This window comes from Acartia tonsa, chromosome 14, assembly GCF_053477335.1.
Source record: "Acartia tonsa isolate MP-2025a chromosome 14, ASM5347733v1, whole genome shotgun sequence".
Lineage (NCBI taxonomy): Eukaryota > Metazoa > Arthropoda > Copepoda > Calanoida > Acartiidae > Acartia > Acartia tonsa.
Genome location: NC_137273.1, coordinates 40,947,444 through 40,974,108, shown reverse-complemented (window position 1 = coordinate 40,974,108; position 26,665 = coordinate 40,947,444). Strand labels below are relative to the sequence as shown.

Here is a 26,665-nt window from a genome sequence, read left to right as displayed (position 1 = left end):
GTATGATAGTAAAATGTTATGGTATAGCTTTTGTCCGTCTGGAAATCTATTAGTTTGTCTGTTTATTTGTCTTTCTGTAAAAAAACATGCGTTTTAAAGTCCTTATATCAAAATTTTGAATCAATGACTGGAAGCTTATTGTTTGTTTCTATATTTTTCTGTCTGTTATTTATTGTTTTTATTCTGCAAAACCAAATCATAAAATGTGACAAATTTAAGTCAAACAACAGAGTCGATAGGTACTTTAATATTATTTAAGTTTTTCTAACATTTTACAGTACATCTCTCCCTTGAAAGTTTCTATAGTAAGCCATCCATTCAGTATAATTGTCAAATGTGCAAAAAAAATTCTATAAAATTTCACATAAGTCTCGGGGTGTAAATTTAAATATTAGAATGCTTTATAAAGCTAATTTCTGCTATTGTGGCATTAAATTAAAGTAACTATGGCTGACATAATATTTATCGACAATTCTAATTACACCATGTAGGCATCTTTTTTGTCGACTACATTCCTATATATTGAATATATATTGTAAGTAACTACATTTTTATGTTGATCTTAAGGGATAAGACAATGGACGATAAATTGATGTACATCCTCAATGATCTTAAACCAAATTTCCTTTCTTTAAATTAAAATTTATTAATTGAAACGTTAGGCTACTCATATTAATAAGCCAACCAATCAAAATTTAATGTAAGTACCCATAGTTTTTAGCCCATCGAGATTACAAAACTTTGGATACTCGTGTTGAAGTGTGGGCACACCATCCTTCATGTAAAGATGATAAATGGCTGATGTCCACAAAAGTTTGTTAAGCAAACCAGAGATAAAAGGGTGGTCTAGCATTACAGCAAAAAATAACCGCACATTGCTAAAATGATACTTCAGCTTCGCTAATAAAAATTAATACCATGGTTATTAAGGGCTAAGTCAATGGATGATATATTGATGTTCATTCCTCCAAAATTATCCATAATGCAGATTTGAATTATTGGTAGAAAAGTTTGGACATTGCTATTTTGAAAAAGTCAACAAGCGAGAAAACATTTGGGTTACTATTAATTTAGACATGTTAAACCCGTCTTATTAATTTCAAACTTTTCAAGATGATTTCTTAACACAATTAAGAAAGAGTAGCGGCTCTTTGAGCATAACCAGTTTAAACAATTTGACTTTTTAGTTAGCATAATTTTGGAATGCTGATTTTTTAGAAAGATTAGTCAACCTGTAATAGTCTAAAGATGTCTTTTTTCGAATTAGATTTCTTTGTCATAAAAAACATGTTCGTTTGTCCGTCTAATTTGATGAGATTCGCTTTTATGGATGTTGTCATCCATGTTTAAAATATCAAACGTATGATGATGTTACTCGTGTGGCTAAACTTTTGCCCATTTTGAAATAATTAATAACAATGACTTGGTACATTTTAGCACACTTTTTAGTAGCGCAGCTACTAATATAATTAGAAATGTCCGTCCGTCTGTCTATTATTACTTACTATGTCTGTCTATTATGCATCCTTTTTAATTGATTTGCTTTGCTGTTTTTATTTAATATTTAAGCGCTTTGCTATTTTTGTATGTTGTCATCCTCGTTTTTGCAGTAAAAAGTCACTGTTAAATCCTAAAATTTAGGTAATATTTAAAAACATTATAAGTTGATTCATGTAGTTATTAGGTATGATTATTAAAGGTTATCAACTCTACAGATTATTTGTTAACAGAAAGTTCGTATGTCAATGTCCAAATTTGTCAAAACACCATTAGTCTTTTGAAATTGTAATTCATGCGACGATTAGGTATAATGTCATAAGTTGAATGTTCTTATAATTACGTCTCGATCTTTAAGTTTTTCGGGCTGCTTTTAATTTGTTGGATTTTCTTTTATGAATGTTGTCATCTTTGTTTACACTGTAAACAGGGTAAACAATTATTTTTATCCTTGAGTAAACATCATTACTCATTCTATTTAAATAATAGGCAAATGCTGATGATGTACTTTAACTTCCAAAAAAATTTTGAGTACCAGTGTAATTTACAGGCCAACGTCTCCTCCCTCCTTGTATTTGATAGATAAAAGGCGTTAAAAAGAGTGACGGACAAACTGACCATAAAACTTTGTAGAGCAGCATCGCTCTTAAGAATATAATGATACAATTATAACTTCATGCACAAAAGTCACGTAAAAACAAGGATAACAACATTCACAATAATAGTAAGGCACAGAAAACTACAGTTTTATAATTCGTTGGCTTAAAAACTTTGGGTACTTTCATTTTATTTTGATTGGTAACTAATAGTGTCCAAAGTTTTCAACTATCATTTTTATCTGCGAGAGGCGTAGTTTTGTTTAAAATCATTGGGGATGTATAATGTATATCAATGTATCGTCCATTGTCTTGACCCTTTAAGTCCCTGGTACATTTCAGCTGAGAAAAACAAAACAAAATTTGACTTCCTTCGAAGAAATACAGACCAACAGACGTATAAAGTTACAAAGAGGGGTAATAAGAATCTTCCCAAAAAACATCCTTCTATCTATAATACAAAGTAGAATTATGTCTGTCCGTCCTTCTGTCTGTCTGTCCGTCCCTTAAGATCTTGGTAACCACTGAACCGATTGGATTCTACTCTTCAGGAAATATACCTACTGGTCCTGTGGTGGTTTTAGGCTATTTTCTTGTGGGGTGGGACACCCTCAACCCCCCCAAAAATAAAAAAAATTCCCCATAAATTTTTTTTGATGATGCAGATGATACCAACTATTTGGTGCTGCACCACATGTACTGTTAAATTACCTCTTGACACAAAGCCCCTAGAGGCTAGGGACGAAGCCGCTAGTCTTTAAAAACAGATTAATCAATCTTATTTCTACTATAAGAAAAACAAACACACAAAGGAAGTTAAAGAACAGCCTCGCTTTTAAACAAGAATTTTTATTTAAAAATGACCAAAATTACAAAATTTTACTTTTAAGCATATTTCGTGCAACAAGGATGTAAAGCGCCCATAAGAGGAATAAGAAATGGATAGATAGATTGATAGAGAGAAAAGGGAAAAGAAGAGAGAGAGAGAGAGAGAGAGAGAGAGAGAGAGAGAGAGAGAGAGAGAGAGAGAGAGAGAGAGAGAGAGAGAGAGAGATAGAGAGAGAGAGAGAGAGAGAGAGAAAGAGATAAAGAGAGAGAGATAGAGGGAGAGAGAGAGAGAAAGAGAGAGAGAGAGAGAGAGAGAGAGAGAGAGAGAGAGAGAGAGAGAGAGAGAGAGAGAAGAAATGATAAATTGAAGAAGAATATACAGTGAAAATAAAAGAAAGATAACAAAAAAGAAAAATAGATAGATAAAAGATGATAGGAGGTAGAAAAAGTAGATACATATATACAATCCATTGATACAAGTTTATTTATAGAGTTGCTTCGAGTCCTAAAATTGCAAAGAACGTAATTTTTTACAGGCAAGCTCATCTTACAAAATTAAACATTTTCTAAAAAATGTAATAAAATATACAATGTAACTACTATTGTATATCCTGATATAAAAGTAACAGGATGTCTTTACTGAAAGATCTTGGTCAATGATGAACTCCCCATTTAAAATTCCCCCATGCTATTTTGTACAACCCAATCAACATTTGATAAAAGCTTTTAGACACCGAACGAATTGGAAACAATTGTTTGGACTTAGGTACTTTTACCCCCGCACAATCACATCCTATTATATAATTTTTTGTCTAAAGCTTAATAGCTACAATAGCTACAAAGCTGATTGGGTTCTTCATTTTAGGAAAGCTTCATAATCATATAGGTCTCGGGATGGATTTAGGCTGTTAATTTTTATATTTAAGCCTCATGATGGTTTTAGGCTATTTTTTACACCACCTATTAAGTAAAAAGTAACCTTTTAATTAGTGCAACTACTTTAAAATTCCCCTTTTTCTTGTTTAAAAGAAAAATATTAATAGTCACATTGCATTTTTCATTTTAATTTATCTGAAAAAGAAAGATTATTAAAGTTAAACACATAAAACTTCAAATTTATAAAAGCAAAATAAGTTATCAATAGAAATTAATGGCTAAAAGGACAAGCTTTAAAGAAAAATTTTCTTCACTACTTATAGAATAGTACATAAATTACAAAATGTTGTTTATTAAGGCTGTTATGAAAGTATATGCATAAGCTACGCTAATATGTAATGGAAGAACAAACGGTTATACTTTAGAGATAGGGTAGGTGCGCTGCTTATATAATAGTATATTAATTACAAGTTATTGGTTATTAAGGCTGTAATGAAAGTATATGTGTAGGCTAGGCTAATATGTAATTGAAGGACAGACGGACATACTTTAGTTATCAGGTAGCTTCACTACTTATATAATAGTACATAAATTACAAAATATTGGTTATTAATGTAGGACATACTTTAGATATAGGGTAGCTTCGTTACTTATAGAATGGTTTATAAAGTAAAGTTGGACCGGATATCCGTTCATTTTCAATATTGAAAGTATCCGGATAATGGATATTCAGCTGATTTCTAATGCAGGATATCCGGATTTCCGGCCGGATATCTGGTAATTTGCCGGCTATCGAACGTTGGCCGATAACCGATCGGATACCAGATATCCGGCATTAGAAATCAGCCGGATATCCGGTGTCCGGCCCAACCCTAATATAAAGTACAAAATGTTGGTTAGTAAGGCTGTAATGAAAGTTAGGAAGGAAGGGGACAATGGGCTGTTTATTACACTTGTCCCCCAAAGTTTTTAATAACGTTTTCTTATTCGTTGGCTTAACAACTTTGGGGACTTTAAATAAATTTTGATTGCTTGATTCATTAAGTTTAGTGTTCAAACGTTTCAACTTAAAATTGTAATCTATGAAGGAGGGAAATTAATCTATTATCATTGGGGATGTACATCAATTTATCAGCCTTTGTCTTATCCATTTAGATCCCGGAATGAAAGTATATGCGTAGGCCTGGCTAACATGTCACATTTTTTGGTTAGGGTGTTCCAACAAACTAAAATTTTTTGGGTATAGTCCCTTTCGTGGCAACGCCCCTTAAGGTTCGATTCTTCGTATTTTCAGAGTAGCTTTTCTCCTATTTCTAGGCGGGGCCAATTGCCTAACCCTGCGGGGCAATCACCCAACCCGATACAACCTAACCTAACCTAAAATAACCTATTAAAGCCATTTTAAAAATACGACGAATCACTTCTTAAGGGGCGTTGTCACAGAAGGGACTATTCCCAATTTTCTTATAAATATCCAAAATATAAGCTCATCACCCTTAAAATATGTTTTTTTAGGACTCACATTGTAATAATTACTTGCAGAAAGGGAGGGGACATTAGCTGTAAATTTGAAATTTTGAATGGTACCCAAAGTTTAATAAAATGCTCCCTGATTGGTTTGCATAAAAACTTTGGGTATTCGAAATAAATCTTGTATGGTTAGTTGAAAGTTAGTAGAAGTTTTGGGTAAAGTCCCTTTCGTTGCAACGCCTCTTAAGCGGCTTTTCGTCGTATTTCACAGTATCTTTTGATGAATTATTTTAGGTTAACTTAGGTTAGGTGATTTCCCCGCAGGGGCTTGAAATATGAGAAAAACTGCTGTGAAAATACGACAAAACGCCCCTTAAGAGAAGTTGCCACGAAAGGGACTATACCCGAAGTTTTTAACATGTATAACTTTAATCTACAGAAGGGGTAAATTTGTTTATCGTCAACTGTCTTATTCATTATTATTCCTTCTTATTTCTTTGAAATCATTGCTGTTATTAAGGAAAGAGATTCTTGCTGTTCTGAGGTACTGAGGTAACACTTTTAGTTTTTAGTTCTAGCTCATACAAGAAATCTTAAGGGATAAGACTATGGAAGGTAAATTGATGTACATCCCAAATGTTGATATTCAAAATCAACCCTTCTATAGAATAAAAATATTGGTTGAAAAGATTGTACCCGACCAGTCTGAAACCAACCAATCACAATTTATTAAAAGTACCCAAAGTTTTAGAGCCAACTTATGTTTATAACTTTGGGTACCAGTGTAATTTACAGTCCATGATCCCCCCTATCCCTGAGATCATACCCTTCATGTTTCACGCGGTGCACAAACGAATATATACAATTTAAAACACACACTTTTTTTAAAACGGTTTAAAATCCATTAAAAACTTGCGTTGGCTCTAGTTTCTAGGAAATCTAGAAGTGACTCCCCCCGTCATGTTTTTTGTTAAAGATAAAAATTAAAAAAAAAGAAAATAGAAAAGGGGTTGTCATTCTTTCTAGGGGTTTTTCTCTTAAGAGGGTAGTGGTACCCTCCCCCAAAATAAACCTTCCCGGGACATATTAGAAGCTTCACTTCGGTTCAGCGGGATAGATTCTTCTAGAGTAAAACACTAGAGGGGGAAAGGGTCAAATAACTGTATATCCCCATCCCAAGAGCCTTGTGCCGACACTCAATTGGGCCTTTGAGAATTAACCAATAGTGTCTGGAATTTTAACACAGCCAAGTAGCAGGAAACGAAAAAGGTTTTTTATTTTTTATTGATTTTTGATTGGTTGTTTACGCACTATAAGTTTTCAAACTTTTCAACAAATATTTTTAATCTAAGGTTTATTTTTGTATATTATCATTGGGGATTTATCCATATCATAAAATAAAAGGATATTTGTTTGTCTGTACCGAAGGATCTCGCTAACCACTGAACCGATCGGGTTCTCCTTAACAGGGTAACTTGTCAAAGGTCCCAGTAAGGTTTATAACTATTTTGGGGGAGAGTATCACCACCCTCCCAAGAGAAATAACCCATAGAACCCCCCCCCCCGGATAAATTTATATTTTACTTTTTTTTTAAATCTAAAATAAGAAACGGTTTTAGGATTCAACTCGCCCTTTCTAATGTGCACCTAAAGGCCTCTAGGGGCGAAGCCGCTAGTATAAATTAAACTTCCATTGTCTTATCCCTTAATTTCCCTGGATGATTCCTACACACATCCCAAGAAAATTTGGATATTATATTGGGAGGGTCCCGGATATTATTAATTGGTGGTCTTATCACATGGGGGGGTTAGAGCCCGCAGGGATAGGTAACATGCAAATATTTTATTTTAAAAATCTAGAGGAGGGGTCATCTTCACATTTTGTTAAAAAGGTAGTTATTCTAAAATTAGGGGCTGTCTGACGTCCGTACGTCAGTAACGGAAAACTCTGATAATTAGAATGTTAATGTTAGAATTATCCTATTCATTTCGTACTGTTATGTTCAATTTAGAAAGCGTAGCAACTATAAAATCTTTGCCAGAAGGTCCGTGTGAGACAAGTTGTTTTCTTAGCTTGTTTGAACATTTATACGTTTAATCATCCTATTCATCTGGTTAAGTAATAACGATTTCTAAGACAACTAGGCACTGTGTTATGAGCGAAGCATCTCTTTATTTAAGTCTTAAATGTTAGTATGTCCGAATCAAGCATCCTGTAATCAAATTATATTAAACGTATTGTTAGTATATATTTGGTAATTTTCGATTGTATGAGTGTCTTATTAGGTTGGCCTTGTTTTAACGGATAATGTCATCCTTGTTTTTTTATTACACGTGCCTTAATATTCTTATCAATGATTAAATTGTATTTATTTGAATTGTTAGTAATACTAAATGAATCATTATAGTGAGTCATAGAGGTGTGAATTACATTCATACAAGAGTATTTAATTGTAAGAAACATTTGGGAATTCAAGGAATTCAAAAGTAAAACATATATTCTTATTTACTAAAGAAACACTATGCTTGTCTGTCTGTTTGTAAGTACGCATTTCCACTATCGTAATCAATATATCTATATTACAAAGTGTGCTATAATGTTCAAAGAATATAGATATTGTTCATGTGGTAGTTTCAAGCTACTTTGTTGGAGAGGGGGGGGGGGGGGGGAAACAACTCAACAACCTGCAAAATGAAAAAATCCCTCCCCCAATTAGAAACAGAATGTTTGTCTGTCTGTATGTTTGTATTTGCAGAAAGGAATCGTAACTAATTTTCAACCACCCTTTTTTGGAGAACAAAAATTGTTAAAAGACAAACCAAATGAGTTAAAAAGATGCTCATTGGCCAGCAGAATATTAATAAAACAAGGATGACAACATCCATAAAAGCGAAGCTCTGAAACGATAGGACAAACGGACATTAACACTTATATAGTGTCAGAACTGAATAATCAGAATATAAATGCATAAGAGTCAAAGCAAAATTGTGAGTAAATTTGATAATGTTTATGGACATACTTACATTTTAAGGACTTGATTATAGAGTTGCTTTGCTTATAATATTGTACTTTGTTGTCCCAGGAATCAGTATCAGTATCAGTATCGATAGGACAATTCTAACCTGTTTAAAATAACGAAAAAAAGCTATCTATCTCGGACGGACTTACGGACGGACTGACCCTAATTATAGAAAAGCTTCGCTTTTAAAAATGTATCTAAATGTCAGTGAGTGGCATCGTCGATTATTGCATCTAAAGTCCTTAAGTCTGATTATTTATTTTCCCCGAGGCATTGAGAGGTAAATGTATTATAGAAAATTATTTCTGATTGCATATCTTTATATTAAAGTAACAGGATGTGTGTCTGTCTATCTTTGTGAACCGAAGGATCTCGCTAACCACTGAACCGATATGGTACTCCTTTACAGATTATCTTCTTATAGATTCTGAACATTTTTTAACATCTTTTACACAGTTTTAGGCCGAGATTCGAAGCGATAACATCATAATCAAAAGTTGACATCTAAAAACAATTACGGTTTGTCTGTCCTTCTATCTTTCTTTCTCCTGAATGTGTATACGTGTCCCTCTTAGCCCGAGGCATTATCAAGGATATTAAATTCATCTTCTAGGGGGCAATCATATTATGACATAGGGAAAGTATTTTGAAAATATAGTTAGCTTTCATGGAATTTATGCCTTTTTGAAATAAAGGTAGAACAAAGAGATTATGTATAACATGAAAAAAGGTTAAAATTTTATAATACTTTTTTTTTTCAAAACATTCTAAATATTTCTAAAAAGGTATACTTTTTTTAGATGTTCAAAAATTCTTATTTACATTTAAGACGATTGTATACTATTTATTTAAAAAATTTTAGACACTTAAAATCATTTTAATATAATGATAACAGAACATTTGGTAAATTTACTAAAAACGCGCACGCAACACCTCCCCTTATTCTACAAATTAATTTAATATAAGGGGGGAGGGAGTAATTTTTCTTCTTTGACTAACCTCTGCGGGGGGGAGGGGGTCTTAACCCTGCGGGTCTACCAAGTGTCCAATATATCCTAACCTAATTTGACCCAGTACTATAAAAGCAAATGGACTTCCTACTTCATATTCAATTTATATCAAAATGATTTAAAGATAATTTATTTATTAGAATATATGACCCTATAACTATGTATATTGTATAAAATGAAAGTTAACCCCTATTGCTTCAAGAAATGATAATTTTATTGGCTTTAAATTAATACGTCAAATTGAAATAATTTAGCAAATTACTATGTTATTAATTAATAGTTTTCAGTCTGTTTAATAATCTCAGCAATAGCAACTAAGCAATTTTGCTACAGATTTACATCATCTTCCCTGCTCCATTAGAAAAGGTTACTTAACCTAGGTAGGAAGGGTACAGTGGACTGTAAATAACACTGGTACCCAAAGTTTTTTATCCACGTTTTCTTATTTGTTTGATAAAAACCACGGGTACTTTTATTACATTTTGATTGGTAATGGTTAGCTACAAACTAGTATGGTCCAAACTTTTCAACCAATAATTATATTGTACAGAAAGGGTAATTCTGTTAATCATAATTGGGGATGTATATCAATTAATTTCCTATTGGCTTATCCTTAATCAAATCCTTAGTAGATTAAGATACTACATTACTATTGGACTCAACCATTCTTGTTTTAAAACCATTATCCTAATAAACATGAACAGTTTTTTAAAAATTCTGAAAAACTTAACGTTATTTATCTTGGTGTGATATAAATTCCGAGAAGATATCATAAATGCAATAGTTATTTATCGCGTCATATAATAGACAGCTTTCTGCGGATATTAAAATAAAAAATAAGATTAATTCCAGTTTTGTTAGCTATCAAATCCTGGACCAAAAAAAGTAAAACTTAAATATTTTTTATTATTCGTGTTAAATCGTCTGTTATTTACGATACATGCTTTTAAAGTATGGCTTAAACCCAGTTTTAATCCTGCAGATATTAATCAGATTTGAAGCCAAAATATAAAACATTTCCGATTTTACAAAAAAATAGTATAGAAGGTTTTTGATTGAAACAAAAGAGAGAGATAGATTAATGAGCTTTAATTCAATCATTCCCTCAATTCTTATTCAAATTTTGCACACTCAGGAAAAACAATTGGCATTTTGTGCTTTAGTAATAATTCTGCAATCATTAAAAATGCTAATGCGGAAAAATTTGCACACAATTAATATGTCACATTTCCCTCATCCTTTAAATGACATATTGGCAACAAATTTGCACTGTTAAAAATATAAAAAATAAAAAATATAAAAATATCTGGGATATTTTTTCTTTGAAGGTGGGGGAGGTGTAAGCCATAACCTCCCTGAAGATAAAGTTGAACTTTTCTATGAATGTAAAGCAAGTCTACTTTTAAAAGAATTTTTTTTTAAAATTTTTTGTATACTTTATACTTGAAACTAAATATATATTCAGGTTTTTACCTATTATTCTTTAATATTATCTTAAATTATATTTAAGCCTTTTTTATGTTGTTCTGAAAAAAATAACAGATTTTTTGGAGTGCATTCTTCGAATTCTTTGAAGTGAACAATAAAAGTTACAAAATAAGACTTTACTAATACGTTCCACCATCAACCAAAAACGAAGCTAGTAAAAGTGGCTGACTCAGATTATGACGTCAAAAAAATATTAACCAATGAGAGGCCACTATAAATTTTACCACAGGTCAATTACAGTGAATATTGGCCTCTCAATGGTTAATTATTTTTTGGCATCACAATCTGACTCAGCCACTTTTACTAGCTTCGCCAAAAACTGGAAACATTAAATAGAAAATGACGGCTATGGTATATATCCCCCCCCCCCCTTCTATGTTTGCAATAGACAAGACAACAAACAGAATTCACGAATCTTATCTATCCATTGCAATATCCCCACGATTAACAAGGGCATTCAAGTCTACTAGTAGCAAAGCTTAAAAAAATAATGAACTCATCATAAGGGCATACATTTAAACATAGATAGAAAGAAGAGGAAGAAAGAGCATATGTCCTACTTTTACAATTAATTGACACTTGACATCGTAGAAGTAGGAAAAATCTTTAACGTCTCAGATTATGACGTGGTGTTAGGTAGAGATTCGAACCCATACCCCACCCAAGATGGACGAGCTGATGCGCTACGTGTTCAGCAATTATAGTGGGTCTATTTTTCATTACAGATAGTAGGTACAAATTAATGAACTATTTGTATGTCCATCCCAAAATCAGTTAGCAGGAATTTAAAGTAAAAAATGCTTGATTCTTGTCATTTAAAGATGATAGCCAAAAATTTAGATAATTGATTTCTTTCATATTTGATTTGTACCCCTTTTAAAACAAATTTATTAGAATTATAAATGTCTGTTTTTATTGTTAGAAGAACACATCTATAGCATAGATGTATAAACAGACCACTACCTTCCTTCCTTTTTCAAAGACCTCTTCCGTCTGCTTCTAAATTATTTTCTGCTACTTGGCTGTGTTAATAAAAGCCACACCATTGGTTGATTTTCAATGACCCAATAGAAAGGTTGAACAAGGCTGGTGCGATGGGGAGATACAGTTATTTAACCCTTTCTCCCTCTAATGTTTTACTCTAATGTTAGAAGTTACTCTACATTTAGTGAATTTTCATGGGCCAATAAAAAAACACTTTAAATAAATTAGAATAAAAAGTGACAATATAAACAGTGTAAATATTGAAAAAAAAAACATACAAAGTTTGGAACAAATAGGATGATTTTATCAATTAATGGAGGGATGTATAAAGGTCTAAAGTATTTCTAGGGTTTTGTCAAAATCACAAGGAATAAAAAGTATTAAAAGTTCACACGAAATATTTTTTTGCCGAAAAAAATTATCAGGATTTTTTTGAACAATTCGAAAAAATTAAATTTATACTTAAAGCGTCCAAAACCAACGGATTAATGTATTTCGTTGCAAAGCTATTCTATAATTTTCAAACAAAACTAAAGATTGTCGGCTGCAAAACAGCTGGAAGTTCACGATTATCAAATGAACCAACTGTAATAGATGAAAGGAAGAACAGTGGACTGTGAATTATACTAGTACCCAAACTTTTATAAACTAATGCTTTCATTCATTGACTTATAAATTTCAGGTACTTTTATTATATATTCGATCGGTTGGTTTAAAACATTAATACAATGTACAGGTGAGGTATTTTTGTTCATCATAATTGCGGATGGACTTCAATTTATCGTCTTTTGTGTTTTTCTATAGGATCTCTGATAGTTACAATATTTTCAACTAGATTTTAAAAAAAATTTCTTCATGTGTCTTATCCATGTAAATTGGTTGTCCCTGACCCCTGAGAAATATTATAGAAATCAAAAACAAAAAAATTTCCTCCCACAAACAATTATAATCTAATTCTTTTTATAAAACAACGAAGTAGGGCGCACCAAGGGTTAGAGGGTGTAAAGAACAAACCATATCGGTTCATCGGCTAGTGAATTCACTCGGCACAGACAGAGAGACACACATCCTGATACTTTTATTTAGATAAGCAATATACACATTTAACATACTTTTTGTCAACGTTATTTGGAGTATATACAAAATCATAGTCATGCCCTAATTATATTCAAACTATCTATAATACAAAGTAGCTTGATGTCTGTCCGTCTGACCGTCTGTCCGTCTGTCTGTCCGTCTGAAGCTTAAGATCTCAGTAACCGCTGAACCAATTGGGCTCTTATCTTCAGGGATTATACCTACTGGTCCTGTGATGGTTTTAAGCTATTTTCCTGGGAGGTGGGACACCCCCAACCCCCCAAAAAACTAAAAAAACCACCCCCCCCCCCAATTTTTTTTTTTACATTTTTTGTAAAATCTCAGTAACTGCTGAACAAATTGGGCTCTACTCTTCTGGGAATATACCTACTGGTCCTCTGGTGGTTTTAGGTTATTTTCTAGGAGGGTGGGACACCCCAACCCCCCTAAAAATAAAAAAATCCCTATTTCCAATTTTTTATTTTTTTTTTATTTTTGTAAACAAAAACCAGTAATTGGGTTGGGGGTACCCCACTGCACCATGGGGCGAAGCCCCCATGAACCCCCCCCCCAAAAAAAAAAAAAAAAAAAATTTCACCAAAAAATTTTTTTGGGCTTTTTGTAACTTTTAAAAATTAACATATTTAAAAAGTTGTTGCAATTACAGGTATTAAATAAAATTTACAGAGGAGAGTTTTCAATTTTTGTGTATATGTGGTCCAATCAGTGGGACTATCAGAGCTTGCGCCGCATACAGGGTACTCGCTTATGCTCACCCCGTACGAGATATACGGTGAACAACCTGGGTTTAATTTTTACGAATTGAAATTTTTGTGCATACGGCGCACAACCTGGGTTTAATTTTACCAAAGAGTAATTCGGCAAAGAATAACTTTTTTGAAAATATAACTATAAAATTATTCTGGAGGGTTGACTTTCCATTACCTCATGGGGCGAAGCCATAACCTGTATGTGAAAGGTTTTAACTTTATTTTTTTTGATAAAATAAGCTTTTGTTGGCATTTGTGATTGGAAAAGTTAAAAAACCAAAAACAACCAAAAAACAACCAAAAAACCCACTGTGTGGGCCAAGGAATTAGTGCTGAAAAATGTACTTTATAAAGGGGGGGGGGGGTAATGCAACCATCTCGTAATCAATGTATAAATGGCACTTAGAATTTCGATCTGAAATTTTGAATGAGTAATCATTGGTAGGTCTATTTTCCCTAAAACGAACAAAAAGTTGAAAAGGTAACAGCTAACGGCTCAGCCGTTTAGCCGTTGTTTGGCTATTTTTAGGGCAAATCTGTCATAAATTACGTAGAAATCAATTATTTGAAACATATTTTTGCTTTAAATCATGTGAAATAATACAAAAGAACTTTTTTTTTTGATTTCTAGTGCTACTTAAACAGCTACATTGTAAAAATACCATAATAGTTCCAAAAATGACTTAATGACTTTTTAATTGAATTAAGAAGTTATTTCTAACCCTTATTTTACACTTTAACAACCTTTTAGTTTTGCACTGTATGTTATTCTTAAAAAGCGTAGCTTTTCTGTAAATAGGGTCTGTACGCCAACTAAAACAGTTCCATAAAAGCAAATAATCAAACCAACATTATGATTTTTTTTGGACAATATTAATATTTCAAAATTAAGAAGCAAAACATCTCTAATACGCATGACCTTAAAGGATAAGACAATGGCAGATAAATTTATTTTCACCCCCAATGATGATACACAAAATTATCCCTTCTCTAGAATAAAATTAGTGGTTGAAACGTCTGGACACAACTATCTTTGAAATAACCTGTCAAAATTCAATTAAAGTACCCAAAGTTTTGAGCCAATGAATAATAATACATTGTTAAAAACAATGGGTACCAATGTAATATAAAGCCAATGTCGCCACCCTTTCTGATGAGAACAGAGATAATTATGTCCATAAGTAGCGTAACAATGAAATGATTACAATATTTCAGTTTCTGATTGTTTGTTTAGTAAATTTTTTTTAATGAAATATTATTCAAAATATTGGCATTCGCAGGTATTGTAAATAAATCACAAAACATGACTTTTTTATTAGATTTATGTGTTTATACATAATAATGAAGTGATAAATTTAAAACTATTAATTTACAAATTTGTCTGGTGCTTTTACACTAAGTGCTTAATGAGCACTGTAAAACCCGCCTATTCATTTTTTAAGGGACTTACGTATCATCGTAAAATCTGGAATCAATAGGACCATTCTACCATGACGATGAGTGACGGAAAGAGAAAATTAATCTTGCTCATGTAAAAATTTTAGTGTGCTTTCACTTCCACATATAATTATCACACATAAGGATAAACAAGCCTAAAACCATGCCCAGATCAATATCTTCCCTCCCAATTGGTTAGCTCGATCTTAATGAACAAACAAAAGATCTTACTACTTTTTAGAATACTAGCAGCTTGGCCCCAAAAGGCTTTAGAGGTACTTAAAGTTGGATGGGGGGGGGGGGGATTTCGGCCACCCTTCCCCTTTTAAATTTAGTTTTGAAAAGAAAAAGTAAATATTTTTCAAGAGTGATTTCTCTTGGGAGGCTGATAGTACCCTCCCCAAAATAGTTAAAAAACCTCCTCAAAACCTATGAGAAGCTACATTGTAAAGGAAAACCATATCGATACAACTGTTAAAGAGATCACACGGAACAGACAAACATCCTGTTACTTTTATGTGATACATGTGCAGAAGTGGATGTACACCAGATTTTTTTCCGGTGACCAAAAAGCGTAACTTTTTTTCTCACACTTGTAAAGTGACAAAAAGCGCAATACAGCATCGCAAACAAGGATCCACACGTGTAATAGCGGCGCAGCCATTTTACTATAAACTTTCAAAGTATGTTAAACATCAATTAGGGAAGGGGAGGAAGGGGCTATTAAACAGTACATTACACTGGTACCCAAAGTTTAATATGGCTTAAAAACTTTGGGTAACTTAATAAAATCTTAATTGGTTAGATATTACAGACAGTTTTCCACCTATGATTTTATCTACATAATTTCATAATTCAAAGTACACATCAATTTATTGTCCATTGTCTTATCCCTTAAGATCCCTAGGTAAAGATATCTACAATAAAAAAAATAATAAGACTAAAATTATTTCTTATGCATTTTTATGTGTTATTTTGAATAACAAAACATACACACATTAAAACACAAACATAAGCTAGCTGTAATATACTGTTTATAATTACCAACATACCAACTTATAGAAAAGCTTATACAAAATTACCATCTCATGACAATATTACGTTCTAAATTTTATTCATCTATTACATTTGATGAATTAAAATACGTAATTTTTACTTATAAGATATAGATAAGGATTATAAATTTTTTTTCTCGTATTCATTCAAAACCGATTAATATCCGGTGAATTAGAACCGGTTCTCAGCCGTATGGAAAAATTCCAGCATCGTATTATATCCAGTTTTTCTACGAATATACATTGTACGATCAAAATATTAAAAACAGTTTTTTAGCCGGTGCCTTCAGCATCTAGGGGCTCAAAAAGCTGGTTTTAATCTTATATATTTTATATCCGCAGAAAGCTGTTTATAAAACGATGGGAGAAATAACTATTAAAGGCTTCTAAAGTTAACATTAAAATTATATAAACCTATTACATTTCCGCCAATTAAAAAACAATATTGAACATTAATACAAGAAATCTATATCTACAATGTATCGCTAGTCAAATATTAATGTTATTGTGACCATAGTCTTATGTTGATACATTAACAGCATTAATGTTCAATTAACAGAGAGTTTTCCAGGGACATTAGACGGTAAATTATACTGGTACTCTTTATAATCTTTATAATCTAGCATCTAATGCTTTGAATAAAAAAGCTTGGGTACTTTTAATTTTGATTGATTGGGGTAGCAAATATTTTTTATCTATATAAGTGAAAACTTAGTTTGACATCATTGGGATTGAGCGTCAATTAATCCCTTAATTGTTTTTTATTATTCTTATCCGTATTCCAATTAAATGAATGATATAGAAATTGACAAATTTAAAATAAAGAATCTTTGTTCAAAAAAGACAAATAAAATTAAATGTAAAACATCACACTAGAAATTCTCACCTTTTTATTGATTTTTGTATTCATTTTGTTCATACAAAAGAAAGGTATGATGTTTTCTTTTAAATTCACAGCTATATACATTTCTACTGCTAATAAACAAAATAGCCCCTTTTGTAAATTAAACTCATTGGTTCAATTGTTTGGATTCTATTCATTTGGAACCAATCAAAGTTCAAGTACCTAAGTTTTTGAGTCTACGAATAAGATAACGTAGTTGAATAACTATTGGGTACCAGTCAAATTTACAAACCAATGTAACCTCCCTCCTTGAAAAAAATATGTAGTTGGGCCGCCCAAGAAGGAAATGTGTTAGTTCATATTAACAAATCAAATACAGAGGTACTCTAAATCATGATTGTAACCTACATTTTAGTTACAAATCTTTGGGTAATTTTTATAATTCTTAATTTCAACTAGTTCAACTAGAACTTTTCAACTAATAATTTTATGCCATAGGAGGGGTAATTTATGAATAAAACGAAATTCTGAATTATTTTCTTTTAAATGTGATCTTAAAATGTTTTCTCAGAAAATTAAGAAATCTCTTTGCCTTAAAGCACTTTTTTCCTTTTTACAATTCTTTAAATGTTTATGAAAAACAGGGAGTAATGGACATTGAATTGCAAATAAATCTGGTACTTAAGTCCTTTAAGCACAATATCTTTTTATCGTTGGCTCAAAAACTATTTTGGTTGAATAGTGGTGTCCAAACTTTCTAACTAATAATTTAGATTAGAATGGTGTAATTTGGCCTTTTATCATTGTATATTAATTTATAGTCCATTGTCTTATCCCTTAAGATCCCTGGCATTATAAATGGTCAAACGTGTGTTCTTGACCTTACTTCCTAGTATTTTGCGGTTTTACAATTTAAAGACAAAAATCTAGGGTTTAGTGAAGCAAAAACTTTGTTGCAACTATTCTATTTTTTTAATCTTTTATTAACTGATTGGGTTCTCAATTTTATGAAAGCTTTACTTAGGTCCCAGAGTGGTTTTAGGCTATTTCTAGATAATTCTTGAGATGTTTCAGGTTATTTTTTCGAATCCATAGAGCCTAGAGGCTCAGCATTTGGACTTTAAGATTAAAGATAACTAAAAAGACAAGAATACGAAGCTTACCTGATAAAAAATGACCTTACCATACAAATGACCAATGATGGGCTAATATATGTACATTTATATTGACCAAAGATAAAATGTAGACTAATCTATCATTGGTCATTTTTAAATGACCTCATTTTTATAGGGACTATATGCTGCTTTAAAGAATATTGTTAAAAATAAAATGGACAGGGAAATGAATTCAAAATTATATCCATATTTTTCTATGCTTAAAAAAGTATTATTTAGTTTTACGGTATTAAACCACTTTTTTCTGAAATAAGGAAGAAATTAATAATAATTAAAATGTATATATGTTCATTTCTTTATTACTTTGATTTTTACAAAAAAATGCATTTTAAGTTTACAAGTTAGGACAGCATCTTAAATATTAGCCTTTTCAAGGTAGTTATTGCGTTTTTAATAGCGAGGCTACAATACAATTTGAAATGTCTATCAATATAATGGCCTTTATGATAGACTAGTAGTTGATCCTTAGCATATAGGGGCTTTTACTGGAAGGGGTAGGAATATACAGATAAAAAGTTTAAAACCATACCAACACTTAAATATAAAATAGCTTAAAACCATCCCACAACCTATGTAAAGCTTCCCTAAAACCGAAAACTCATTCGGTTTAGTAGTTTTCGAAAACGTTTAGGCTACCGACAATAAAAGCTTACTTTTTTTTTATATTATACTAGCTGCTACGCCCCCCCCCCCCCCCCTAGAGGTCTCTAGGGTCACGTAAATGTTTCCATTTAAATTTATGTTAAAATCAGCGATTTACCCAAAATATATTTTTCGCCGCTAGATATTTATTTTTTATTTTTGGCGATTTCTCTCGGGAGAGTGATAGTACATTACCCCAAAGTAGCTATAAACCTTCCCAGAGAAGCTACACTGTAAGGGAGAACAATATAAGTTCAGCGGTTAGCGAGATCCTTTGGTACAAACAGACAAACAAACAGACAGATAGACATCATATTACTTTATTATAAGGATAATATGATTGTCATTCTTTGTATATTTATATTGAAGTTATGTTGCCTGAGCAAAATATGTATGTGTTTAATCATAGCAGTAAAAGTATTGAAAGTGAAAATTATTATTTTATCCCCGTGATTGTGCTTTCACGTTAAGTACCAATTGAGCACTGTTAAATCACACCCCCTTTTTTGAAAATAAATGGGGGATTTTTTTTTCTATGCAAAAACTTGTGGGTCCTATACCTGATGTGACCTAACCCTGGGGGGCTATCCTGCTTCCAATATAATCTTTCCTAAAGAAATTAACAAAAAACGGAAATTTTTGTAGTGCTAGAAAAAATGACGTCATACTGGCATACCATTAGTCAATAAAAATGTAAACTGCTCGCCATTGGTATTTAAGTCATTAGTTATTTGTATTGTATGACGTCATTTTATATAGGCACTATAAAGAGCTTATTGAAAAACTACCCCAATCCTCCTTATATTACTGCAGGTTTGCTAATTGGTGATTTTCGCATATGTGTTTGAACACCAGAAAAGATATTAGCAAGCAATATTATAGATGTACTGAAATTTAGTTTCCGAAAGTGTACTTAGCTTCAGCGTCCTATCTCAATATTTGCTTCAAACTAAAAAAGCTTTAAACTTCCAAAAAATCAAAATCTGAAAAATTAAAATTTTGAATATATAAATCATTTATACATTATATCGCTTTTCCCTTTTACCAGAGTAGCTGAAAAAAGCGTTTGCAATAATTATCTGCTGTACAACTTTGGAATTTAGGGAAGAAATAGGCAATCTATTTTCTGCACATCATATTATAATATTTGACACATCAAATCTTATAATTGCCAGTTATCTTCTACACAGGGATTAGACAATAGACGATAAATTTATTTACATACCCAATAATGATTTACAAAGTAGATTAAAATTAGTTGTTGAAACGTTTGGACACTTAATTAAAAAAAAATTAAATTAAATAAAAGTTCCCAAAGTTGATATAAAACTTTGGGGACTAGTGTAATAAACAGCTCATTGTCCCCTCCCTCCCTGGAATTACCAGTTATCTTGTCCACAAGGATGTTGGGACGCAGCGTCTTTTTAGTAGCGAAGATACTCGATGTTCGTCTGTTTGTCTGTAAGGTCTGGACGATTTTAGTTGGCTAACGTTATTACTATACATCTGTACTTCACTATTATTTTTCCTTATGAAGGTTATTAGGCTTTGCTGCTTTTGAATATAGATCTCCTTTTTAAATATTTTTTTTTTCATATTTATCCATAATAAGTCGCATAAAAAAGTATAGTTTTAAAAACATAAAAAAATATAGCAAAAACATTAAAAAATATATGATTTCAATCGCATATTGAAATGAATTACTAAGCTTTGACCCTATAACCTTAAATTTCATTAAATCTGCCTTCCAATTATGTCCAAAAAATTATTCAAAAAATCTGAATTTTAAAGTTTGATTGCAAACAAGTTGATATTTTTTTACTGGCTAACTTAAACATATTTATTAAATATAAATCTAATTCCTAATAAAACAACATTAAAATATCACAGGCTAGTAAAATCTAATCGTTTAGTGACAATGCCTTGCAATAATCAATTTCTATTGATCATTTAAAGTTTAAACCAAGCAATCATAAAACATTTGTTGCAGAAACAAACGAAGGAACTAAATGGACTAAATCTTAGTTTTAAAATATTTATATATATTGAGGGTTAAGACAATGAATAATAAATTGGTAAATACATCCCCAATGATGTTAAACAAAATTACCCTTTCTGCAGATTATAATTATTTTTTGAAAAGTTTAAAGAATACTGCTCAAAAAAGGACCCAATGCTTTTGAGGCAAAAAGTGGATAATAAAACTTTGGGTACCAGTGTATTTAAAAGCCCATTGTCCGGCCCCTCTGTGCATGGAAATTTCTAGTTTTGGTTCCTAATTGCACGCATGACTTGACTTTATTCTCTAATCTTACAAATATCTTCAGGGTCAGCTGAATTTGAGTTGCCAATTGTGTACATAGCACCCTCATCCTAACTCAATATTTACCACTATTGAAAAAACTTCAAATTTCCAAAAAAAAAATCTAAATTTGAAAAAATTTAAATTTTGAATGAATAATGTATAATAAGTCGTCTAATTATTTATTTTCAAATTAATGATAATGTAGTTGAAAATAGGATTTGCAATAGTTTGGTTATCTGCTGTACAACTTTGGAAATTAGGCAGTTGATCATCTTCAGGATTACACACACCCAGTAGACCGAGAATGTACAAACATATATGTAGTATAGATGTATATACAAATAACTACCTCCTCCCCCATTCCCAAATGACCTTTTGAGTCTGCTAGCAAATTAATTTCCTCTATTTGACTGTGTTAATATTCCCGACACCATTGGTTGATTTTCAAAGACCAGATTTAGAGTCGGCACAAGGTGATTGGGATATGGAAATACAACAATTTAACCCCTTCCCCCTGCCGTGTTTTACTCGAATAATGTTTGAAAAAGTACATTGGCAAATAACCCCTTGAACACTGTTTCTAAAAGTTTTGCTTTGAACATTTTAGTTTATTTAGTAATATAAATATTCATAAAACTCGAAAATCGAATAAATATATACATTATAAAAACTGTACAATATTGGATCCTGAATTAGCCTATCACCACCTTAAGATATATGTGCATGCATTTGCGTAAATAAGCCTTGTTTTCGTTTAAAAATTTTGCATCCTACAATATTAAACAGTAAATTTTGGTTGTATAAAGCTAAAATTCTCGGAAACTTGTTAATTAATTGTGCTTTTTTAGCGAAGCTTTATAATTTTCTTTGTGTGGTTTTAGGCTGTTTTCATGACTTCCCTGCGCTCCCTTGTATCTTATTAAACAGCAAAACATGGCTATTAAAAACTGTATAATTCATTAATATGAAAGCAACTAATTGCCAATGCGTTTTTTTACAAATATGAAGCACTTTTTATGCGTAAAAACTTTGAATAAAAAATTAAGGCATTTAATTTTTACGTAAGCGAAGGTACACCCTATGTTGTGTTTTCTCTGTTCATGGCTTAGAGATAAGTATTATCAAAAATTCAAAAGAAATGTTATTTTAACTTATGTAATTCTACATTCTTCTCTATAAAGCTCAAATGTTATTATACTTTTTAGATTTTAAACAAAAAAAAACTCAAATGTTCCAACACTTAAAGATATCAAGTTCTTCTTTAAAAACTAACTACATCAAAAATCAACATTGAATTTTGTTCAGACTTGTATGTTATTATTTTATAGTCTTTTATATTTTCTTTGAGCTTCGCCTGTATGAATGTGTTTATCCTTGCATAAACTAAAATTAAATATATTGTGAATTAATGTTTCTTTCTTTACCTTTCAGTTCCCTATCCTTGTCGTGTAGTTGTGTGGTCTTGTCCTTTACATCAACTTACAATCCTTAGATATCTGGGTACAACAGGGATCTTAAGGGATAAGACAATGGACGATATATTAATGTCGCTTCCTTCTTCTGTAGATTGAAATTTCTTGATTGAAGAGTTTGACCGTTGCAAGTTTGAGCACAATTTAATAAACATACCATAAGTCTTTCAGCCAACTAATGAGATAACGTGTTTATGATACTTTGGGTAACTTCTAAAACAAAATAACGAATATTTAAAAATACTTTGAACTTTACAAATGAAACTTTTTCCCAATAAAAATAAAATATGGTACGGCAACTTTATGCGGTTAGTGCTTTTAGGTTTCCGAGACCTTAATGAACACACAAACTTACATGCCATCATCTGTATTACAGACAAACTGACCTTGTTAAAGTTTGATTTTTTCAGAGAGGTAGGGGATATTGGACTGTAATTTATACTAGTACCCGTAAACTTATTCGTTGGCTCAAAAACCTTGGGTACTTTCATTGAATAGTTAATTCCAAACTAGTAGTGCCCAAAGCTATAAACGAATAATTCAAATTACAAAAGGTGTAATTTTGATTATCATCATTGGGGATGTATAATTATATCAGTATATCGCCCTTTGTCTTATCCCTTAAGATCCCTGAATTAATTCCTGATCCCATGTAAAAATTGTATTGTATGATAATTAATGCAAAGTTTTCACAGGGATATCAAGGATATGTCATTAATAGAGAAAAAATTTCAATGCCCAGATTGACTTTTAATAATCTATAATACAAAGTAGCTTGATGTCTGTCCGTCTGTCCGTCCGTCCCTTAAGATCTCGGTAACCACTCAACCGATCAGATTCTACTCTTCAGGGAATATACCTACTGGTCATGTGGTTGTTTTAGGCTATGTTCTTAGGGGGTGGGACACCCCCAACCCCCCCCAAAACAAAAAAAAACAATAAATTTATCCTATTGAAAGGACAATTTTATTTATCACATTTGGGGACATAAATTTATTGTCCATTGTCTTATCCCTTAAGATCCCTGATTTGAAGTGAAGGTTAATGTATTTAGTTAATGGAGTCAATTAAACTTTTTAATCATAAAAATAACATATACTAGAGTTGGGATTTTGAGGGGATTGGCGTTTATTTATGCTTGGGTGTAAGGCGATTCTAAGAAAACAGCTTAAAACTTTCCAATATTTTAAAGATACTTGTACTGTTAAAACTTATCATCTTATATATTGAAGTAACAGGAGGTTTGTCTGTCAGTGGGTGAGTCTGAACTAATAAATCTTGCTAGCTTCTGGACTGATATGGCTCTCCTTTACAGTGAAGCTTTTTGTTAGAGAATAAGGTAATGGACGATGAAATGATGTACACCCTAAATGTTGACAAAAATAATTATTCTAAAGTTATTATGTTTTTCAACCTATTTTGAAAAAAATACACTATTCTAAGACATGAAGATATATTTCGGTTTTAGCAATCATTTTCAATTCATTTTATCTCTTGTAGAAGTGAATCAAGCAATATTAGCTTAGTCGTTTTAAAAATAGTTATGCTTTTATATATTAAACTATTCATGAAAGGTTTTGACACAACATTCTTTAACAACCAGATCATGATTTAACAAATGAGAGAAAGTGTTTATAATACTTTTTGACAGTGCAATGTCTTTAGAAAACAGTAATCAACTCATAGTCCTTACTGCACTAGTTATCTTACATGGCTTTAGGAACAGAAAGAACTATTCATAAATGTGGGTTAGGTTAAGTTCAGTATGGTCAAGGAGAGCAATGAAGGGTTTTAACTCCCAACAACTGAAATTAAAGATTTTTATAAATTTTTAATGTTTTAATAGTAATATCTCAAAAACCACTAGGCAAATAAATCAAAAATTTTCAAAGAAATCTTTTTTTTTCTTCAGGCAATGAAACCTGTGACCGTGGCTTAACAAGTAACACATCCGCTCGTCGTCGGGGAGATGATAGGTTCGAATCTCGTCTTAACACCGCATCATAACTAAAAACATAAAAAAATGGTTCCTATTGCTACTGTGTTAGGTGCGCGACATTAATATTTAGAAAGGGGGTTGCTTTGCCCGAAAACAGGACTTCCAGGCAATGGTCGTGCAATCAATCTGTTAGGTTTTAGGCTATTTTCTGGATGGTTGATTACTGAATATATTTCTCTTTCCCAAGATATGTTGTAGGTAATGCAAAATTATAAAGATTAATTAAAATTGTTTTAAGTGAAACAAATGGCTTTTAAACAAGCTTTAATTACATTGCATAAAAAAATACTTTAAGTGCAATTTTGATTAAATAGTATCTTAAACCCCTTTTTTACCGTAATTAAAAAAATTAATATTATTTCTTCTTCTTAATAAGCAAAGCTTACTTCATTGAATTTTGTTTGCAAAAAAATAAAAATTATTTTCTAGGGGCGATTTCTATGTTGGTACCCTCCCCCAAAATAGTCATAAACCTTCCCAAGACTTATGATAAGAACACTGTAAAGGAGAATCATATCGGTTAAGCGGTTAGCAACAGACAGGTCCTTCGGCATAAAATTTACAATAAAAATAATCAATATATTTTTTTATCTCTATCCCTTTTCGTTAAAACCAAATTGGTTTAAGTTTCAAAAGTTTATTGCTATAATTTACATGTATTGCATATCTAAGGAAAAATCATACACATATGAAAATTTCTATGACAAAATATATTGAAAAGAATCTAAAATTCATATATAGTTTTATAGCTTACTCTATAGAGTAAATCTAGAAGATATTGTCCTTTACGTTATTCCATAAATTCGAAAAATATTGTTTTGAAGTTTATATTTTAAAAACTTTTGCTTTGTGTGTTTTTGTTTACCCCTTTACTTTTCTTTGTAGAGAAAATTATTAAACCATAACAGTATCCATGTATAAAAACAAAAAAGTGAAATAAAGCAAATGACTCGCCAATGACAAAAAAAATTGCTTGGCTGCTTTGAGGGACAAAAAAGGTTAAATGTAAGCTGCCATAAGTTGCAGTTGGGCAGTTGATTGCTAAAAGTACAGTCTTCTCTTGAGGAGGGTAGAGGCACCCTCCCCTAAAATAGTTATAAATCTTAACTGAACTCATATCTATTATAGATCCATATCGGTTTAGCAGTTGACGAGATCTTAAAGTACACAGACAAACATCCTGTTACTTAATATCTGTACTGTTGTATAAACACATATTTTGACAGGCTAACTGACAAATATGCAAAAATAATGCTGAAGGGAGAGGACAATAGCGGCTAAAATAATCTTCAACATACAGGGTGTTTTTTTTTAATAAGACAAAAATATTACTTAATTTACCCTACTTGCCATTGACAGAAGTTAATGATCTATATCTTAATTTCTTCATTGGGTTGGGGAGTTTTGTATAGGAAAAAAATACTTAGCGATTTTCAACAAATTATGCCTTAAAATCCGGTTTTTCCAAAGTACCTATGTTTGGAAGATTTTTGGATCATGACAAATTTAAAAGGTGTGCAAAAATGCATACGTTTTAAAAATTTAAATTGCGCAGCTTGTGTTAATAGTAGAAAAATGCTATGCATACCGTTAGAATCGTCATATACACTAGTTTTTGGAAATATATGTTTCATACTTATGCTAGTTGTAGTATAGAAGCTACGTTGGAAAATGTGAGAAAGGTTGAAAAGTTTTAAGTCAGTTGGAACATTTTACCACGTGGCTCCTGAACTATGCGTAGCACAGGAATAATTCTTTAATATCTAAAAACCTGAGTTTATGGCGATTCTAACGGTATGCATAGCATTTTTCTACTATTAACACAAGCTGCGCAATTTGAATTTTAAAAATGTATGCATTTTTGTACACCCTTTAAATTTGTCATGATCCAAAAATCTTCCAAACATAGGTAATTTGGAAAAACCGGTTTTTAAGGCATAATTTGTTGAAAATCGCTAAGTATTTTTTTTCCTATACAAAACTCCCCAACCCAATGAAGAAATTAAGATATAGATCATTAACTTCTGTCAATAGCAAGTGGGTTAAATTAGGTAAAATTTTTGTCTTATTAAAAAAAAACACCCTGTATAATTAAGATATCCAAAATTAAAAATATAGAA

At 31.5% G+C, this 26,665-nt stretch overlaps 1 protein-coding gene across 1 annotated transcript in view; it reads right to left on the bottom strand.

Moving 5' to 3' along the window:
- LOC145305883 (uncharacterized) overlaps positions 1–24,070 on the bottom strand; it is a 150,952-nt gene extending 126,882 nt beyond the window's left edge. Inside the window, exon 1 of the mRNA XM_080147733.1 lies at positions 24,040–24,070. The gene's annotated coding sequence lies outside the window, so the exon portion shown is untranslated. The remainder of the gene's footprint in view (positions 1–24,039) is intronic.
- Positions 24,071–26,665: the final 2,595 nt, after the last annotated feature.